Genomic DNA, 10,062 nt, shown 5'->3' on the forward strand with positions numbered 1-10,062 from the left:
CATGTGCATTATTAAACTAGACATTAAAAGTTTGTACAGTTACACAATAGGGCTTTGGAGGGGAAATCCAGTGTAAACCAGTATGCTTGCCCTGGGCTGAGGTTTATGGCGGTTATAAAAATTCCTTGTTTGGGGGAAGCAAGAGTAGAGTTCTATGGAGGTCCCTTCCAAGTGAACAGGGGACGGAGATTTAAGACATCTCTGGCTGTCCTTTCAACATTTTTAAAACTAGGACAAAAATACATTTTGCCTGACAAAGGAAATGTCACTAGGTTTATTGCCACCTGATCTGAGCACAGCACAACGTGTGGACAAAGATCCCCAATTCCAGCGACGTGTTGCTCTCTGGGCTGACTGATGTAGTTTTGATAAGTGATCCTCCACCAGCAGGAGACTGCCACCAGAGGACTAGTAAAGCTGCTGCCATGTAGTCCAACCCTGTCCCCACAACTGATGAATAGCTCTGTACACTGTGCATTGGTAGCTTTCTGCCCATCAGTGGTGTGGGTGGGGTTATACAGAGCCCAGCATTCAGAGAATTAGATCTGCAGCAGACACAGTTAGAGTATGTGCCCACGAAGCGTTTTTCAAGAGGATATGCTGCAGAATTTCCGCAGCGTAAAGGCTTTTTTATCGCTATGTTATCCGCCCCCCATGGTCCCCAATGTGATTACGCAAGTTCAATGCCCATGCTGCGTTTTTTTCCGCAGCGTTTTTCCGGCGGGGAAAAATCCGCAGCACGCTCATTAATTTTGCGTTTCCGCAAGCGGAATTGCCTTTGCAGTGCAATTAAAAACTCAAGGCAATTCCGCATGCGTTTATCCGGGAGAGGACATGCAGAAATGAAGCAGAAAATTTCTGCTTCATTTCCACAGCATGGGAACATAGCCTTACTCTGAACTGCACCAAGCGATCCATCACTGTAATCAGGGTCTCTGCCCCTAAATCACCCTGCTCTCAGATGGGGCAGCAAAATCCTGGTGACAAATTCACTAACCCCATCCAGCTTCAGATGCAAGTATTAGAATTGATTCTGATGCTCAAAATTAAATGTAATGGCCAGTGGCTAATGGCAGGCAATAGGTACAGCAAAGTGTGGAAAAGTTACCTGCAGGATTGTAGGGAACAAACTTCTCAGTGTCGGGGTACTGCTGCTCGTCTGTCTTATCAGAAGTGCCAGAAACCTAGTGGGGAACAGGAACCAGGTCACAAGCTTCATTTATCCAGGGTTTACCATTAGGTTCTCCATATAGGATCTGAAAAGTAGTGTTGAGCCACCCCCGTAGTGTTAGAGTTCGGTTCGTCGAACACCCGTATGTTCGCCGAACACCTTTGAACACTGTTAAAACCAATGGCAGGCAAACAAAAACACATAGAAAACACCTTCAAAAGGTGTCCAAAAGCTGACAAACTGCTCAGTAGACACAACTAACACATGGAAAAGTGACAAGTACAAATAGTCATGCGAAAAGAAAAGAGGTGGAGGAGTAAAAGGAGGGGGAGACACAGATATAGGCATGTCATGCCCTTCTAAAACCCCAAAAATGCGAAGCTAACACGGCCAGTCCGTTCCTGCCTGTGCGACCTCCGTGTCGCCGGGTTTGTGCCAGAGCTGCGGTGGACCCTGACGGCTAGCACCCTCTCCCAATACTGGTGCCTGTCCGCTGGTGGGTCGAGCGAGCCCCCCTGCGGTGGAGGCAGGTCTAAGCTTTTTAATTTAAATTGTCTCTCTAATTTGAATGAGTACACTTTAAATCCTTTTACAAGGATCTATTGGAGGGCAAGTCTGATGCCAGCAGCCGTGGGAATTCCAGCTCTAGTAGCGTCCACTAAAGCTGCTGCAGTTAAAAAGCTTTTATAAGATCGAGCTCGGCGGTCCACCGCAAGGCGTCCTACCGCCAGTCCCAGGCCCTGTGCCTTGGGGTGCCTCCCCGATGCTCTTCACTGAGTGTCCCGGGGGCCCGAGGCATTTCCTTTGAAAAAATTAAGTGTCCAAACTACAGGTGGTGCAGCTTGCTTAACAGTTGGGATAATCCACCGACTAGCAGATACTGCTACTAGGTCCAAAGTATTTCCTGGGCTAGATACAGTTAAAAATTTGTAATTAGATACTCTCGTTGGATGCCGAGAAAGCATTCCATAGAGTCTCCTGGCACGCCATATATTATTCTCTTAAAAAGCTTGGGGTAGGGATCTAGGGGACCCTTTCATAGGCAAAATCACAGCCCGGTATCGCAATACGTCACCTAGGCTGAAGATGAATGGAACATTTTCATCACCTTTCATAATCACCAATGGGACAAGGCAGGGATGTCCTCTGTCCCCTCTCTTATACATCCTAGTGATGGAGCACCTGCTCTCATCAATTCGCCATAACCCCAATATTAGGTGGATTGAGGTGGCAGGCACAGAGTACAAGTGCTCTGCATTTGCTCATGATGTCCTAGTATATAGCACTCACATATATCCATCCCTGCTGTTATGGCTGAAATCGATCACTTTGTTACATGGTCAAATTTTAAAATCAATGCAGCGAAGTCTGAGGCCCTCGATGTCTCACTCCTCAAATCCATACAGGATTCCATCCAGTCCAACTTTCCCTTTGCCTGTCCCTCACAGGGTATCAAATACTTAGGAATTCGTATTCATAGAGACCTCTCCCGTCTATGTTATCTTAATTTTGGGCCCTTTATTGAACAACTCCATACAGACCACGGTTGGCAAGTTAGAACTGTAAGATTCACTACGTGAACCACTGGTGTTTTGTGGAAAAGCACATGTACACTGTTCCAAATTATTATGCAAAAAGTGTTTAGGAGTGATAAGGGAAGAATTTTTTTGTTTCTCAGTTAAACTCATTGATGGTGATGTGTGTCAGGGCTCTTTATATCACTGTAAGCAATTGCAGACACCTGTGCTAATTAGTTTGGCAGGGGTGTCCAATGAAAGGCAAGACTTCTTAAGAAGGCTGTCCCACATTATTAAGCAGCCTACATTTTCTGCCAAAATAGGAAAGAAAAAGGATGTGTCGGCTGCTGAGAAGCAACAAATTGTGGATTGTTTAGGTCAAGGCATGACTACAATCAACATTGCCAAGACACTTCATCCTGATCATCGCATAATCAAGAAGTATGTAGCTGATTCACAGTACACATGTGTGCGTGCTGATAAGGGAAAATTGAGGACTCTTTCCTACAGGCAATTACGTCAGGTTAAAAGAGCAGCGGCAAAAAAGCCTTGTCATAGCAGCAGACAAGTTTTTGACGCTGCTGGTGCCTCCAACGTCCCCCGAACAACAAGATGCAGGGTCCTTCAGAGGTTTGCAGCTGTGCGCAAGTTATCCTGTCGACCTCCTCTATCTAATGTACACAAGCAGAAAGGGCTACAGTGGGCCAAACAATACATGAAGACTGACTTCAAAACTGTTTTGTTCACCGATGAGTGCCGTGCAACGCTCGATGGTCCAGATGGATGGAGTGGAGGATGGCTGGTTGATGGACACCCCATGCAAACACGGCTACGGCGCCAACAAGGAGGAGGTGGAGTAATGTTTTGGGCTGGAATCATGGGGAGAGATTGTCGGCCCCTTTAGGATCCCTGAAGGAGTAAATATGAACTCCATAATGTATGTGGAGTTTCTCAAACAGCACTTCCTGCCATGGTTCAAGAAGAAGAACCGTGTATTCCACAGCAAGATCATTTTCATGCATGATAATGCACCGTCTCATGCTGCACATAACACATCTGCATCTCTGGCTGATATGGGCATAAAAGGGGACAAACTTATGGTGTGACCCCCATGCTCCCCTGACCTCAACCCCATTGAGAACCTCTGGAGCATCATCAAAAGGAGTGTCTATGATGGCGGGAGGCAGTTCACATCTAAGCAACAGCTCTGGGAGGGTATTCTGTCCTCATGCAAAACAATTGAAGCAGAAACCATTGAAAACCTGACAAATTCAATGGACGAGAGAGTTCAGAAGCTCCTTTCGAACAAGGGGTCCTATGTGCAAATGTAACATCACCTAGAATAAAGTTTTGAGCTGAAAACTGTTTGATTACAGTTTGTAATAACCGGCTAATGCTTATAATTTCAAAAATGACCATTTTTTTGCTCTTTATTAAAATGAAAAGGTTGATCGTAGAGTGTGGGGGATCTAAGAGTGTGGCAACCCAGTAGTCAGGATTATTTCGAATTCTGACAATCTGAGGGTCATGTTGCAGGTAGTGCAGCAAGAAGGCACTCATGTGTCTTGCACATCTCGGAGCCCCAAAATTATTTTCCGGGCTAGATGCAGCAAAAAATTATTATTAATTTGAAAGCTGGTGGAGCTTAGTATAGATGGTCTAATAGAATCAGTACTGTAAACTGCTACAAGGCCCAAATTATTTTCCAGCCAAGATACAGATAAACATGATTAGTAATTTGAAAGCTTATAACGGTTGGTGAGGTGATTTTAACAAATCAAGCTTTTACTCTCCCCAGCATGACACAGGGGTAGAAAAGTCGTTTCGGATCCATGATTTGTTCATCTTTATGAACGTGAGTCTGTCTACATTATCAGTGGAGAGCCCCGTGCGCTTATCTGTCAGCACACCACCAGCAGCGCTGAACACACGTTCAGACAGAACGCTGGCTGCGGGGCATGACAAGATCTCCAAGGCGTAAGTGGCAAGCTCCGGCTATTTATCCAGATTGGAAGCCCAAAAAGAGCAAGGGTCCAGTGACACAGTCATGGCTTCAATGTTTACTTGGAGATACTCCTGTACCATCGTCTCTAGGCGTTGACTATGTCAGACTTCTTGTCTCCTGTGGCCTTGCAAAGGATGGGCTAAAAAAGTGGTGAAATGATTCCGCAAAATTGATGTTACCAGCAGATACTGTGTTTATGTTAAGTTTTGAGTGCTGAACACTCGACGGTCCCACGGTTGGCAAGTTGGAACTGTGAGACTCACTACGTGCACCACTAGTGTTTTGTGGAAAAGCACATGTAAGATTCTGAAACAGTCTCTGCTGATACTCCAGCATGCGTGCATCTCTTTCTATGGCAGGAATAATTTCTGCAAATTTACTTTTGTACCGGGGATCTAAGAGTGTGGCAACCCAGTAGTCAGGATTATTTCTAATTCTCACAATTCGAGGGTCATGTTGCAGGTAGTGCAGCAAGAAGGCACTCATGTGTCTTGCGCATCCAGGAGCACCAAGTCCCTGTTGTGTTGGTGGCGAGGTAACAATCATGCTTCCTTCCTCTGCCCTCTCCCCCCAACCTCGCACAACAGAAATGTGATCAAGGTCTCCCTCATCTGATGAGTCTTCCATCAGTTCGTCCTCCACTCCTGCACCTTCCTCACTAGTTTGGCTGCTACCATGCGCCCTGGTAAAACCATCTCCCCCACCCTCACATGCCTGCCGCCTTGGTGCTGCCGACCATCTGGACCTTGCAGATGTTAGCCCTTTCTCATGCAACTCCTCCTCCTCTACTTCCTCCACCTCCTCTTCTGCCACCACCTGACTCCGAATTCTGTTTAACATGTGCTCCAGCATGTAAATCACCGGAGTAGTCATGCTGATAATGGCATCGTCAGCAATAAACATCTTCTTCGCCATTTCAAAACTGTGCAGAAGGGTGCATAGGTCCCTGATCTGAGACCACTCCTCCAGCGTGATTTGCCCCACCTCTGGATCTCGTTGGCCCAGGCTATACGTCAGAACGTATTGCACCAGGGCTTGTCGGTGCTGCCACAGTCGCTGCAACATGTGCAGAGTTGAATTCCACCGGGTAGGCACATCGCATTTTAGCCGGTGAAGTGGCAGGCCCAACGACTTCTGTAGAGATGTAAGTCGCTGAGCTGCGGGATGCGAATGGCGGAAGTGAGCACACAGCGACCGTGCCCTCTGCAGAAGGCCATCTAGTCCGGGATAGTGGGCTAAAAGTTGCTCGACAACCAGGTTCAACATGTGAGCCATACAAGGCACGCGTGTGACATTGCCTCGGCAAAGGGCCGCACCCAGGTTTGCAGCATTGTCGCACACGACTTTCCCTGGTTTCAGGTCCAGTGGAGACAACCATTCATGAAATTGGTTCTCCAGAGCGGACCACAACTCCTCAGCTGTGTGACTCACATTTCCCAGACATTTCAAAGTAAAAACCGCCTGATGACGTTGAGCCCTGCTGCCACCATAGTAAGGAGGTGTGCAGGATCCCTTCTGCGCAGTTAGAAAGCTTGTGGAATGACCAGACAGGCTTTGGGTGCAGGTGGAGGACCGAGAGGAGGTTGAGGAGGCAGAAGCAGTGGAGGAAATTCGAGATAAAGAGGATTGACGCACAACTCATGGGGACGGCAAGACTTGGACAGCAGCCCCTTGTCCTGCTGTCACCATAGTTACCCAGAGCCCAGTCAGCGACATGTAACGCCCCTGTCCATGCCTACTCGTCCAAGTGTCTATGGTGAAATGCACCCTGTCACACACACAGTTTCTCAAAGAAGCGGTGATGTTGTGTGCAACATGCTGGTGGAGGAGCGCAGGCACACCTTTCTTTGAGAAGTAGTGCCGACTGGGCATCTGGTACTGGGTCACTGCGACAGACATAAGGTCTCGAAAATCCTCTGTGTCCACCAGGCGGAAAGGCAGCATTTCTGTAGCCAAAAGCTTGCAGATGGTGAAATTCAACCTCTTAGCTTTCTCATGGCTAGGAGGAAATGGTCTTTTACTTGTGCACATCTGAGGGACCGAGGGCTGGCTGTTGTGCTTAGACGAGGTTGAGAAGGGTGTCCCCGGCAAACTGCCGGTCCGTGAGGAAGATGCAGGCGGACATGTTAGGTTGCCTTGATCCAAAGGTGGTGCTATCGATGTCGGACAGCGCTGAACACCAGCTGGTGTTTCCACCTCCAAAGAAAATGATGACCTGCCAATCACGCTGGCTGTTGCAGGTAAAGAGGTGGCAGGTCTGCGTCCCAAAACAGGTGTGACTGCTGTCCCCCCAGTCACAGAGGATGAAGAGGCCGCGGATGCACAAGATGTGGCAGACGGCGGTTGGCCCGGCCGGCTAGGCCGCATTGTAGCACAGTGAGCTTCCCACTGCAATTTATGCTTCATATCCATGTGCCGGTTCATGCATGAAGTGCTCAAACTATGTATTTTTTGGCCTCTACTTAGCTTTTGCTGACAAATGTTACAGATAACACAAGTTGGGTCATCCTTATCGATCTGAAAAAATGCCCAGGCTATGCAAGGCTTAGCACCCATGCGACCTGAAGAGCCACCACGACTTGTGGTCAGAGGCAGAGTTGTGTTTGAGGATGCAGTTGTTGACGTGCTTCCAGTACTACGTCTGTCCAGGAAGGCGCAACCTGACCTCGTCGTCACTAGCATCCTCCTCCACCTCCTCTGCTGACCTCATAGACTGGCTAACTGTGGGTTGACAGTAAGTGGGATCTCCAACCTCATCATCATCACCCTGTGTGTTATCACACCCGTCGTCCTCAGAGCCAACCTCTTCCTGCCCTGACAAAAAACTAAAGTTGTCGCTCCAATCAGGTATATGAGTCTCATCATCGTCTTCCTCATTGTCTCCACCAACAGGAGTTACAGTTTGGGAACGAGGGTCTACATTATGGTCAGAACCTTCTGCCTCTGGTCCTGGATCCGACTCAAAGATTCTGGGCATCAGTGCAGATCATTTCCTCGTCTGGATTCACAGAAGCTCTGGAGCCGACCTCTGATTCCCAGGCTATAGTATGAGTAAACAGCTCTGCAGACTCCACCATCTGTGTTACCCCATACTAAGACGGGCAGCTGGAGACTTGGGAGCTGTGAGGAAGCAAGTGCGATTGGGGTGACACCTCTGAGGACTGGAGTATTTGTGATGTTGAAGTTGAGGTGGAGGAGAGCCCACTTAAAGGAGCACTTGATATCTGTTGAAGCACATGCCGTTTTTGTGCCTCATCTGGAATTTGTAGCAATTGGCGTGGCCGTAAGAAAGGGATCTTCTCACATTGTCCGCTAAAAGAAGTAGACATCTTAGTTTGGCTGGAAGATTGTCTTTCTTCAGCAGATGTTACTGTTGCTTTAACACCTACCCCATGGATACAACCTTTCTTTCCCTTCCCAACATGCCTATTCCCCTTTCCACAAGCAGCAGGCCTTTTTCCACTCATTTTGGTGGTTAACTAATTGACAACTCTGGAGTTGTTTGCACAAAAAACAATGAATGGGAACCGAGCAGAGCTGAGTGGCCAAACTGTGGTATTAGCCCAAAAGTATTGGCTGGGTTAGATGCAGAAAAAAATTATTTTGAATTTGCAACCTGGTGGAGGTTAGTATAGATGGACTAATAGAACAAGTCCCACACGCTGCTACAAGCCGAAGCCAAACATTTTTTTCAGAGCTAGATGCAGATAAAAATTATTTTGAATTTCCAACCTGGTGTAGGTAAGTATAGATGGACTAATAGAATGATGCTATGCCCAAAAGGTTTTCCTTCACTAGGTGCAGTAAAAAAATTTGCATTCTATACACAGGTGGTGTAGCTTGCAACACAGATAGGCTACTCCACTGACTAACACACACTGCAAGAGGCCAAAAAGGATTTGCTTTGCTAGATTTAGCCAAATGCTGTGAAAAAAACTTGCACAGCACTAGTACAGACCTGCCTGGCAAAAAGTGATAGGAACTGATGTAACCTAGTCCTCAAAAGGACTGCAATCACAACTATTCCCTACTCCCAAGCTATCTGTAGATTTGTGCGAAAATTGGCTTGAAATTAACACAAAGTATAGCGCACACAGCAACAGCAGTGCCGTCTAACACACAGCTGCAGCAGTGAGAAAATGGTGGTGACGGGGAAAATGGCTGGGTCTTATAGGGCAAGGACATGTGACATACACTGCCAATGACACATGCCCTTGCTTGTGTGAAAAAAAGCAGTTCGCTCCGTGTGTGCGCTGCGGATAGGCTGACAGATTGCACCTCCCTACTGTAAATGCGGGAAAGAGAAAAAAAAAATGGAGATCTTCATTATTTATGCAGAGATCCATCCCCTGCCCCTCCCCCCACCCCGCTGTACACTCAAACTGCGTATTAACATTAATTTTCAGCATTACTGAGAAAAAATCCAGTTATGATTTTGGTGCACGAACAGTTATCGAACATAACCTCGAACAGCCGAATTATTTTCAAATTGTTCGTGTTCGCCGAACGGCTCGAACACCGCCCAAAACAGCTCGAAGTTGAGATTGGCGAACAGTTCGAGTCGAACACCGCTCCTCTCTACTGAAAAGGAGTCAGCCAAGTCCTTGTGGCATAGCTGTGGCCTGGCCATACACTATTTGACTAGCAGCCATCTCTCCCAACATACAGATGAGTTCTCATGTGTTCTGTGGGGAGGAGGGTAATCGCCTGCCTCTAAGCAATTTGTGCCTAGAGAACAAGGAGCGGGTATTTGAACTGAACATTTGTTAGGGCAGCTAGATTAGCCGGATATTAGCCCACTTTAATCAAACAGAAAACAATGGGACTTGTAATTGTGGTGCCCCTGATGGTTCAGTCACCACAGAGATAGTGCACCTCACCCAGAGGTGTGGAGTTTCCTTCTCTCAGGTGAGGAGGGAGTGCTGCCCAGAACCCCAACACCCGCATTCAACACTACACTGCTCCAGGCCGGCTGGAGGGGCAACATGCATGAGCGCAACTGCTGAGCCCTGTCCCAGGCTGGAGTAGGGGGAACCCAGAGGTAGGGGGAACCAGTAGTGGGTGTGGGTGGAGGAAGTAGTTTAAGGGAGCACTATAGTAGTAGGTATATAAAGGGGAGCCATTTTAGGGTGGCAGGAGAGTTCGGTAGAGGAGTCAGTGGAGAACAGTCAGGGATCAGAGTCTCTTTAGGAGCTCTGCTCCACAAGCAGGGCCCAGTGCTAGAGGCCCAGGAGGGGAGCAGAGGAGTAGGCTCCGATCTAAGGAAGGGATCCTAGGGGGTACGGCGAGTGCAGGACGGCACCCGTATGCCCCGCATCTGTCAGAAGACAGGGATCGTAAGCCGCAGGAAGGGGACGGACCCCTGGTCC

Source organism: Phyllobates terribilis, unplaced genomic scaffold, assembly GCF_046119375.1.
Source record: "Phyllobates terribilis strain yellow unplaced genomic scaffold, ASM4611937v1 Scaffold_310__1_contigs__length_2243716, whole genome shotgun sequence".
NCBI classification, from domain to species: domain Eukaryota; kingdom Metazoa; phylum Chordata; class Amphibia; order Anura; family Dendrobatidae; genus Phyllobates; species Phyllobates terribilis.